This window comes from Benincasa hispida, chromosome 12, assembly GCF_027475165.1.
Source record: "Benincasa hispida cultivar pf3 chromosome 12, pf3_genome.v1.1, whole genome shotgun sequence".
Taxonomy (NCBI): Eukaryota; Viridiplantae; Streptophyta; class Magnoliopsida; order Cucurbitales; family Cucurbitaceae; genus Benincasa; species Benincasa hispida.
Window position 1 is genome coordinate 83,115,635 of NC_143489.1, and position 10,896 is coordinate 83,126,530.

Genomic DNA, 10,896 nt, shown 5'->3' on the forward strand with positions numbered 1-10,896 from the left:
TTAGCATCATCACCATAACTTCCCCTTCCACCGCCGCATGTTGATGACCCACACGATTTGGGTAAAAGCACTTCTGCCCAACCCCAAAATGTCGATGGCGAGGCATCGTAGGCACAACCGACCATTGCTTCCTTAGCTGCTGAGTTAGCAGATATGCGGTCTCTTCTTCCTCAACAACAACAACTCTTCTCCCAACAGCAAGAACTCTTTTCTCAGCAACAAGCCTTCTTCGTCCTGAGAATTGATGCGGTAATTGAACGAGTTGACGATTTACAACACTGTGCTACCATGAGAAGGCAGATGTTGATCAATATTCTACGTAACATTCTTATGATCCACCTGCATCAAAGACAGCTAGCGGAGCGAAACCATGAGTACTTTAATTTTTTGACAGCTTATCTTCATGGATGCATGGTACCTCCGCATCTTAGGCAGCATCTGATTTTTGAAGAAGCTTCTCAAGTACCACATTCGAATGCTGCTCCAGAACCTCCTGCTCTTCAATAATTTTTGCATTTAACTTTTATTACGGCCATTCTGTTGTCATTCTTTCATTCATTGTTAGATAAATTCTTTGATTCTTTGTACAGGCAGAAATTTTTGTATTGCGTTATTTGTAATAACTTGTATACTTAGTTAATTTTCAATACAACTAAGTAGCAATTCTCTCTATATGCCTGTGCCTCTTCTTTATCATCCTTTGTCAACTTTGCGATATTCTTAATCTTTCTTTTTGCGTTATTCATTGCGCTGCCATGATGTAGGATATGCATACACTTAGTAACATTTCCCATACCTTGTATTTTCTAACTAACACTTAGTTAATTCGTAGCTTAGCAATATTTTACCTTTTATCTTTTAAAATTCTACTCAAACCTTCTTTTTGAAATTTTGTTTAAGTGTTTGTCTATTCTGTCCAAACAACGCAATGAGGACCTTGCGCATCTCTAAATTTGGGGGTGGGGAAGGTATGAGCAGATGAAATCAAGTGATGCGGTCATTAAGAAAAATACGTTCATCATTTCTATTTCAAAAAAAGAAAAAAAAGAAAAAAAAGAAAAATAAAAAAGAAAATAATAAAAATATTTTTTTTATATAAATTTTCATATAAACTCCAATGTCAGGGCAAGGGAAACCTAAAAAACAATCCCAACCTGATAAGAGTTAAGTTGTGAAAGGAGCCTACTCGTAGTTGGATGTTCGCATGACACCCGTGGGAGCAAGCCAAAACGAAGGTGGGTTTCCAAGAACAATGCAATATGAAAAGAGAAAAAAAAATGAGAAAGAAAAAAATAAAAGAAAACAAGAGACAACTCCTCTGAAATTCATGAGTTAAACTTGAGATTGGCACACAACCGTAGTTGGATGTTCGCATGACACCCGTGGGAACAAGCCAAAACGAAGGGTGTAACCATGATCAATAGTCTCTAATAAATGATGACGCAAAGTATGACCACCACATCTAGACGTATCAAGTTGTTTTGACAAGAAGAGGTAAACATTCTTTTTAAAACTAGAAAAGCATTTTTGAGCAGAAATTTGTTGTATAGAAGAATAAAGTAGGGCTTTGTTATGTATTAGCATGGATAGAAGAAAATTGCGATGTTAAGTAATGTGCCTAGGTGGAGCATTCGGAGCAACCAATCGACGAAAAATTTAGGATAGGAATTGAGCATTATTGCCTTAGTAGAAGATATGCTTAAGGACAAACATATATCTAAATTTGGGGGTGTGATATCTTGTAGAAATACAAGTTATTTATACTGCTTTATTTAGATATTGTGGTTAAAAGAGAGGAAAGTTGGATCAATTGTATGGAAATTGGCTACGAAATGCAAGAATTATAATTTGTCGTCAATACACTCACTGACACCATTGCGATGGTAGAAAAGAATATTTCAAGTCTGTTTTGCAGGAAATCAAGTCACCGCATGCGTTCATGGCTCAAGAGAAAAGAACAACGCATCTACGTCGCATTGCGCCCATCATTCAGAAATGAATAGACGATTAACGCAATGACGGCGCATGCGACAATCGATCAAGAGCTTTGCGATCAACGCAACTTTAACCGCATGCGGTAATAAAAAACAACACCGCATGCGGAAAAACAATCAAAGATGCAAAAGAGCAACGCAATTGTGGAGTATTCAAACACGTGTACAGCTGACCATTGTGCATTTCTGAAGGGATTGATCGCATAACAGAAGGAATATTCATTCCACCATTTCTGGAATTTTCATGACAGTAAAGTGGGGTCTACAAGTCAGAGAGTCAAAGCTGAGCCTATAAATAGCCTCTGAAATTCTATGAGAAAATATACTTGAGACGGGCATATTTTGATACTTGTATATTTGAGAGAAAGACTGGTCTGAGTGCTGATCGGAGAAGATCCAGGATGACTTAAGAGACAAGGCCGAGAGGTGAGTCTCAGGGCAAATCTATTAAATCCCCGCCGTGAAGCTTTGTACCAAGGTCACTCCTACTGGACAAGCAAGCCTGAGAGGGAAGTTCTTCCTTCCATTCACTCTATTCGCCGGTAAACACATCCACTGTTTAGATCTATGTCAAGACGTTGGCACTTTTCTGTATTTTTTCTATCTCTTATCATCAATTGTATTCATCTCCTTAATCTCCATCATTCATACTATGTATCAGACGCTAAATTTTAGTATTGAATGTCATGATCATTTTCATCTCCATCTTTCTGTTTATTTCCATTCCTCCATTAATCGCGTTCTCCATGATGTTTTTTTAATTCCTTGGTAATTAGAATGAATTAAACAAGTAAATTAATTCGTGTTAAAGAAATAAATATGTTTAGCTAAAGCATGCTAGATGACATCTTCACTTGTGAGAGTAGAAGTGAAGATGTCATTCTGCCTGTCGAGAGAAGGTTAGAAGAATGCATTAACTAAAGCGAGAAGTACTTCTAGAGATGGAAGCAACTTTGCATTCATTACGTCCATCCCTGTTTCACCACCGAGATGTGGGAACACGACCGATCACCGAGTGGTGTACGCCAGGGGAAAGCGGAACTGTAGTTATATCTTTAACGCAATTAATAAACTTGCGATATTTATATTAATTATCCTTTCTATCTCTGTTTCATACATAAAGACTTGCCACCGCATACCACGACCCTTTGTATAATCTTCACGCCAGTCTCAATCTCAGTATCATGTATCAGTATCCTGTATCTTGTATCGTAATAGCTTAGGTTTATTTTTTTTCGCATTTTATTTTATTACCGCAACTTTACTTTACTACATGTTTTACTTTACCGCAATTTTAAATACCTGTATAAATCAATATTTTATTAATTGAAAAACTCCCGATTGCATATATCACGAACGTAACACATTAACTACGCAATCCCTGTGTTCGACCTCGGTTCATTCCGAGAAACTTGCGGTGAAATTATACTTGGTTTCAATGTAAGGAAACTTGTGACAACGTATAGCATACTGCAAGCATTCCATTAATAACGCATACATCTAGAAGTAGTATACCATATCATCGCATCATCATTTTATGCGCTTATAGTTGTGGTTCACCAATTCCTAATTTCTTAAAGATTGAGAGTGGCATGAGATTAATGCTTGCTCCCAAATCGCATAACGCATGTCCCACATCCAACCCTCCTATCGAGCAAGGAACTGTGAAGCTCCCAGGGTCCTTCTGTTTCTTGGGTAGACCCGTTGCTTACTAACGCGTTGCACTCCTGCGTTAGTGCAATTACCTCTGTCTCGCTGACTCTCCTTTTCTTCGTCAAAATATCCTTAAATTGTTTTTACATATTTTGGCATAGCTTCACGAGCTCAAGAAAGCACTTGAATTGTTGTTCATCATTCTTCTTCATCAACTATCTAGGGAATGGTGCGTTTAGCGGCACCACAGATTTTCCCGCGTTAGACGTACTTGGTTTTAAATGGCTTGTGGTCTCAGGCGTTCTTTCTTCTTGATCTTCTACTGCCACTAAACGTGTGTTGCATTCTTTTGAAGGACTGCTATTTCTTGGATTCATTCTTCTTTCTTCAAGAGCTTTTCCACTTCACAACGTCACCGCGTGACATTGCTCCTTTCCATTGTTGTTCCCAAGAGTTTCAGTGTTACTAGGTAGAACTCCAGACTGCCTATTTTTCAACTCGCTCGCTATCTGCCCTACCTGTATCTCCAGGTTCTTGATAGACGATGCCTGGCTTTTCAACAATGCGTCATTCTGGGCTATGTACTCCTTTAATAGGTTCTCAAGCGAAGATCCTGAGTTCGACGCCTGTCCTCCTCTATTAAAGGACTGTTGCTGTGACTGATGCGTTAGTTGAAATGCAGGCGGCCGTCCTTGCCTTTGCTGTTTATTTGCCCCTAGATGGTGCTCTTGTTGATTTCCTCTTGTCCAATAAAAATTTGGATGGTTCCTCCATCCAGGATTATATGTATTAGAAAATGGGTTGTTTTTAATGAAGCATACTAACTGCGGGTCTTATGGGCACTCAGCATAAGAATGAGGATCTCCATAGCCCACACAGCTAACCATGGGCTGCCCAAATTCCTCTACCTGATTCACCTTCTACTGATTTGATGCGTTTCCTAGTGATATGTTTTGCAAAAGGCTGGTCATCGTAGCCACTTGTGTGGAAAGTTTGGGTATTGCATTGGAATCGATAGAATTAACATTCTGAGATCTCTTTTTTCTATCAGCTCTTCCGTCATACGTATCGTCCACCCATTCCATGTTGTGCTTAGCAATGCGGTCTAATATCTCTTTAGCCTCAGTGTAAGATTTATCCATAATTCCACCAGCTGCCGCTGCGTCGGCTGCCATCTGCGATGCTCTATTCAATCCACCATAAAAAGTCTCCATTTGGATAGTTAGTGGTAGTCCATGATTCGTGAAATTTTGACCAATCCCTTAAAACGCTCCCATGCGGCGCTTAAGTTCTCAGCTTCTTCTTGTTCAAAGTTTATAATCTCTCGACGCCTTCTCGCGTTGGTGGTAGGTGGGAAGTATTTTTGCATAAATTTCTTCACCAACTTCTCTCAGGTAGTGATTTCACTAGGGTGAGCTTACCCATTGTTTTGAGTCATCACGCAAAGAATAGGGGAACAAAGATAGCCTAATCGCCTCTGGGCTGATTACAGGAATCACAAATGAATTACACGTTTCCAGGAAATGCTTCATGTGGGCGTGAGGATCTTCTCCATGACCACCCCCAAATTGTCCAGCAGTCTGGAGCATTTGAAGCATTACAGATTTTATCTTGAACCTTGTCCCATCTGGCGTTGGGTATATGATTCCTGGAGAGAAATCATACAATATAGAAGATACGTATTTCCTCATAGGACGCATGCTACTGTTCGCCATTAGGATCGGATTTTGCGTAGCATGAGGTAGTTGCTGAGCTAAGTTCTGATTTGCCTAGTTGTCTGCCATTGCTTGTTGCCTGTTCTGTTGTCTGAGAAATTGCTGCCTCAACCTTCAATGACGATTAGATCGGTTTCTACGTCGAAAGGTCCTTTCAATCTCGGGGTCATATATGAGTTCAGGAGTGCTTTCCCTGCTCATAAACGTTCACAAGATTAGGCTTAACTTGCAAGACTCCCTCGACTGAAGTATTCCTACAAAAGATACAAACGAAATTTCTGGTTAGTCTTGTTTTTGAATCCCCGACAATGGCGCCAAAAACTTGTTCATTGCTATTGTGATTCGAGTTGGGAGTGTATTGTATAAAATAAATTGGAAAAATAAGTTCTAAGTATAAATGATGCGTTGATGCTTTGATGCATTTATGTATTTGTAATGCGTTGGTGCATTAAAGATGTGCAACAGAACGTACGACACTCCTCCTATTGATGTTCAAGTTTTCCTAAATTAGACCCAAGTATAAATCCAATTTAGGTTCCTGGTAAGTCCAGGGTTGAACTCAGGGATTTAGTTAAGCTAACGCAGACCTTGCGTTGTAACTATTGTAGGGGTTTCCTAAATGTATGAGAGAAATGTGTTATTTACACTATGGTGCTGTGCCTGTGCAAGAAGATACAAAAAAGTTGAGTAGTGAGTGATGAATCATGCAAAAATGGATTTTAATGTAAGTGGTATGCGTCAATCTAAGATGAATCATGCTTATCTTTGTTTATGCGTTAGACTTTATTCAACACTTCTCATTGCGAATAACATACAAAACCTATCTCTAGGATGCATGCGTCGAACACAGAATGCAATAAACACCAGTAAGTCTATCTCTAGATGTACTAGGCATTCTACTTGATGCTAGCTTATTTACTCTTTCGAATAATCTAAGCTAAGGATGCTTTTACCAATTGATAGAGTTGGATTAGGCTTTTGAAGTGAAGTTTTGCATAAAGTATAGATGCCTTTAATATAAACAAGAAATAAACAATGGCATAAGTGTGATGGATCAAATATATGAATTTATAAAGAAGCAGATTGTCTTTACAAAAGAAATATTTAATCAGATGAAATGAAAACGATAAATGAGATGAAAGGAACTAAGTCAAGCCGCAGAGTACAATCTCTTGTATCTCTTTGGCTTAATTCTAGTTGTGTACAATCACTTGTATAGGAATTGGACGAAGTGTCTTTCTCAAGCTCGGCTTCCTCCACTCATTGACCGGCGGTGATGGTAGTTCTCAATCCTTCTAATCGTCTTAGCACCACAACACAACTTCTAAAGATCTACAACTATGACTACGCTAATACAGAGAGTGAGAACTTGAAAATTTTCTGAATATGTATCTTTGAACTCTGGAGGGATTTCATTTATTTATAGGCGTTGGTCATCTCCAGCTTGGTGATGGGCAGCATTAAAGTTCATGCCCTAGTCAGCCACTTGATACTCAGAAGCTTTTTCAGACACCGCCTGCTGCAGGTGCCCATACTTGCAAATGGTGATTTGACACAAAGAGCCTGCATCAATGAATCTTCTCTGCGTTGAATTCCCTCCGACGCATGGCCCATGCGTTAGAACTTTTGCCTACGACACTTCTTACTCATGCGTTAGCTTCTTGTTGAAATCCTGCAATATAACGCGTTAGTGCCGCAGTATTTAGTAATAAAACTTCTTTTGCATGAGTTTGCTAATGTTTGAGTAATTCCATGCGTTTCTTCTAAAAATGAGGGGAATTTATTATTAAAAACCATAGTTGTTCCAACTTAAGAGCCAAAATAACTTGTATTTCTACAAGTTATTAGTAAATAAATACAATAAACTAGGTGTAAAGACTAGACCTTATTTTACTATGTAAGTATGTGTAAGCTAATGTACTGACGTATGGTTAATTCCAATGTATGTATGTTTTTTGTAGAAAAGGGTTAGGGTTTTTGAAGGAAAATATTCTAAGTATGGAAAGTTTAGGCTCTCGGATAAAGGGAGCAATGTGACACTTAGAAGAAATTATAGAGCGCGAAGATGATCTTGCCACGCTATGCGTCCAAGGTTTCAAAGAGGAAAAGTTGCTAAGTGTAAGGCTTGTATTGATGGCCATGGAGAACTTAGTGAGGGCTAAGGCATGAGGGATACGTGTAGCCAAACTTGCTTAAAAAGCGTAAAAGGGTGCCAAGGCAAGGGCTAGGCGGGCCACAAGGTGCAAGGTATGCACTGATCGAGGGGCAAAAAGGTTAGGTTGATGGATGATCAAAGGCTTAGGCACGAGTTGTGAGGCAATGGTCGGGAGAGAGGAGCCTATGTGATGAATACCAGCTTATGCATTAGGCAGGCCTATGTGATAGGTACTTATCTGTATGCTGATAGACAATTGATGCGTCAAATTAAGGTATAGGAGTTCAGCTTAATCATCGAGCTTAGTGGGCCAGGTTTCATGCTTAGATCCTTAAGCATAACTTAATGGCCTACTTTTCACCGTAATAAACCATCTGGTCATGTATTCACAAGTATATAAGGGAAGTAAAAAGGGGAGATCGATTTGTCACTCTCACTTGTGCTAAAGGAAGGATTTTTTCTCTTTTCATTTTGAAGGGTGTTTAACACAAAGGATGAGTTTAGGCTGCCAACTAGATTTTCACATGAATTCAAGTTGAAGCTTGAAGATTTTTCCTAAATGTTACAAGTTTCTGGAGTTCTCTAGCAGGTGGAGAATATTGAGAAATTTTGAGCTTGATAGGAGAAATTGGTGTCTCAAATTTAAAGGAAGGAAGTTAAGAAGTTTATGAACAAGTTCTTAGAAGGAAATTTTGTGAGATATTGTCTGGAATTTAAGTTATTAAAGCTAGAAGTTGAATCTGGAAAATTGATGTTTGAACAAGCAGGTAGCTGCATCTGAGGGATAAACACACAGCTGAAGGGTGAGGTTGTGCTCACAGTTGAGTGCAAGCGTTGGCTGTGGTGCGTGTGCGCAAGGTGAACGCAAGTTTGCAAAGGAAAGGAAGACATCGATCGGGGGCACTAAGGAGAGCGTTAGCAAGTGCTTAATGCATAGGCACCGTTGGTGCGTCCTAGAGTCTAGGTAAGCGCTATGAGCACATTGACATTTATGACTTGAGTGCAAGGCCAAATTCAAACAGGAGAAGCTTATTATCCTTTGAGGAAGTAGCCTAAGATAGAGAGTTGAAGGAACTCTTATTCAAGAATACCTACGAGTGGAAGTGAATCTTTCCAATTCATTGTGATAGAATTACGACATATACATCCAAAACATACTAATATGCATTCATAATGCTAAAGAAACCAAAAGATCATACTAGATGAAGATTTCTTCTTCACAGCGAGTCTTAAACCCAACCATCTACCTCAAACAATCACCACTCAGACAGAAGGAAATGGAGAAAACAACACCACTCAGAGCCCTCGGTATTCTTGGATTGAGAATCGAAAGTGTGGCCTTTGTTTGGATTTAGTAGAGGGAAGGAGGAAGAGAGACCGTACACAACGATCAAGCAAGTGGGAGATGAGGTCGTCTATCGCATAGACAAGATCTTGATCGTTTAGGTGAAGTATATGATCATGTAGGAAAAGTAAATGATCGTAGGAAAAGGTAAGCGATTATATAAACGATCGTATAGGAAAAGGGTAAGTGATAATCCAAAACGATCGCATAGGAAAAACTAAGCGATCGTCTGTACGATCGTTTAGTAAATATCGGGAGCTAAACGATCGCTTAGGAAAAGGTAAACGATTGTTTAGTTAATAGCGCACGACGGTGTAATCGGTAAACGATTGCTTAGCAATATCGTATATGTAAGTGATCATGCATTCATTATCATATAGGCACTGATTTTCTAAACGACGACACTTTCTTTAACACAATGTTGACACATATGACTCCTGCACACCATTAGCTATTTATAATGCACTCATTCGTTATTTTGAACAGAAGACATGCCGTCCCATTTCCTTTAAAACCGTTCAATGAATGTGATCTTATCATATTCATAACATATAAATTAATATCATATATTAATTATAATATTTTCCTCAACTAGATATAAATCATATTTATATCCAATTTCCTCCAAATTAATGTATCTCATACATAAAGTTAATTATATCTTATTTAATTAACTCGTTCAATTATATCATATATAATTGAACTCCCTCTTATCAATTTGAACATTTCAAACTGACCCAAAAACTGATTCTCAACTTGTATCCAAGCTACCAAAGGGACCTTATAGACCTATGGCTCGAAGCTCCAACGATACGTGTGACTAAACTCTTTAGTCACGATATCCACCATCCGTTAACTACCAGGCATTCCACTAAAGACCGACAGTTGAACTCTTCTTGCCATATATATATTTCTATGTCCATTGGATATAACCAATCATCAGTACGATGACCTTTCACAGATGCTCGTAATTATAGCAGGCCAATTTACCATTTTTTCCCTGTAATTACATCTTCGTCCTTAAGTACCATTGATCCCTCTAATGAACAATACAACATAGTCCTACTATGTGTGAACACCTCTCGGGCCATAAAAAGATGCGTGGCGCCACATCATTCAAGCCTTGTGATCAGCCCTTAAGAGAGCAATCTATCTACTTACCCCTACTTTGGAGAAGAAGTGAACTTCATCTTGTGAAGCTGAGTTTCCATCTCCCAAATGAGACGAATCCTCAAAATGGTAGGTTTGAGTCGGCGTTCTTACCACTTGCACCCATGCAAATCAAAGGACCTCCTTCAATGGCAGGAGTTCCCAACTCACTCAGGATTGAGGTCATGTTACCTATGGTCATCCTAGTGAAGTGAAGTCTCAGTCATGAACGGTGTTATATGACAAGACATTAACACTTTGAGGTCAAGTCTTATACAAACTCTTTGTATAGGATGCCCCTGCTCGCATGTCCACTACACAAATGATTAGGATCAGACCATCTATGACAAGTAACAACATTTGTAACAATTCCACAAAGCGGGCCACGTCCGTAGTGTTACCAGGATAAGGTTTCCCTCCTATATCCATATACTACAGACTTTTTTTGTTGTCACTTAAGACATGATCCACTTGTATGTATATACATACTTAAGTTACATAAAGAAAACCAGAAATTTTAAGTTTATTGGTTTGTGGTAAAATAAAAAACATCTAAATTTGCATAGTCAAGTAGTGAAGTAAATATCATTTATATTATACATCACAAGTGTTTGTACAAAGTTGTTTATAAACTATAGGACATGAGACTTTAGGGCACAAACCCCAACAATCTCCCACTTTTCCTAAAACGAAGTGAGGAGTACAAGTAAACAGATACAAAACAATAAACTAGGGCATAAAAACCCAGTGCAACAAAATCTCCCACTTGCCCTAGTTCAGCCGCGGGCGGTTCCGTAGACCCATGCTCTGAAGGTGACCTTCAAACACTGTAGCCATGAGAGCCTTCATAAACGAATCAGTATAACTTGTAGAAATACAAGTTAT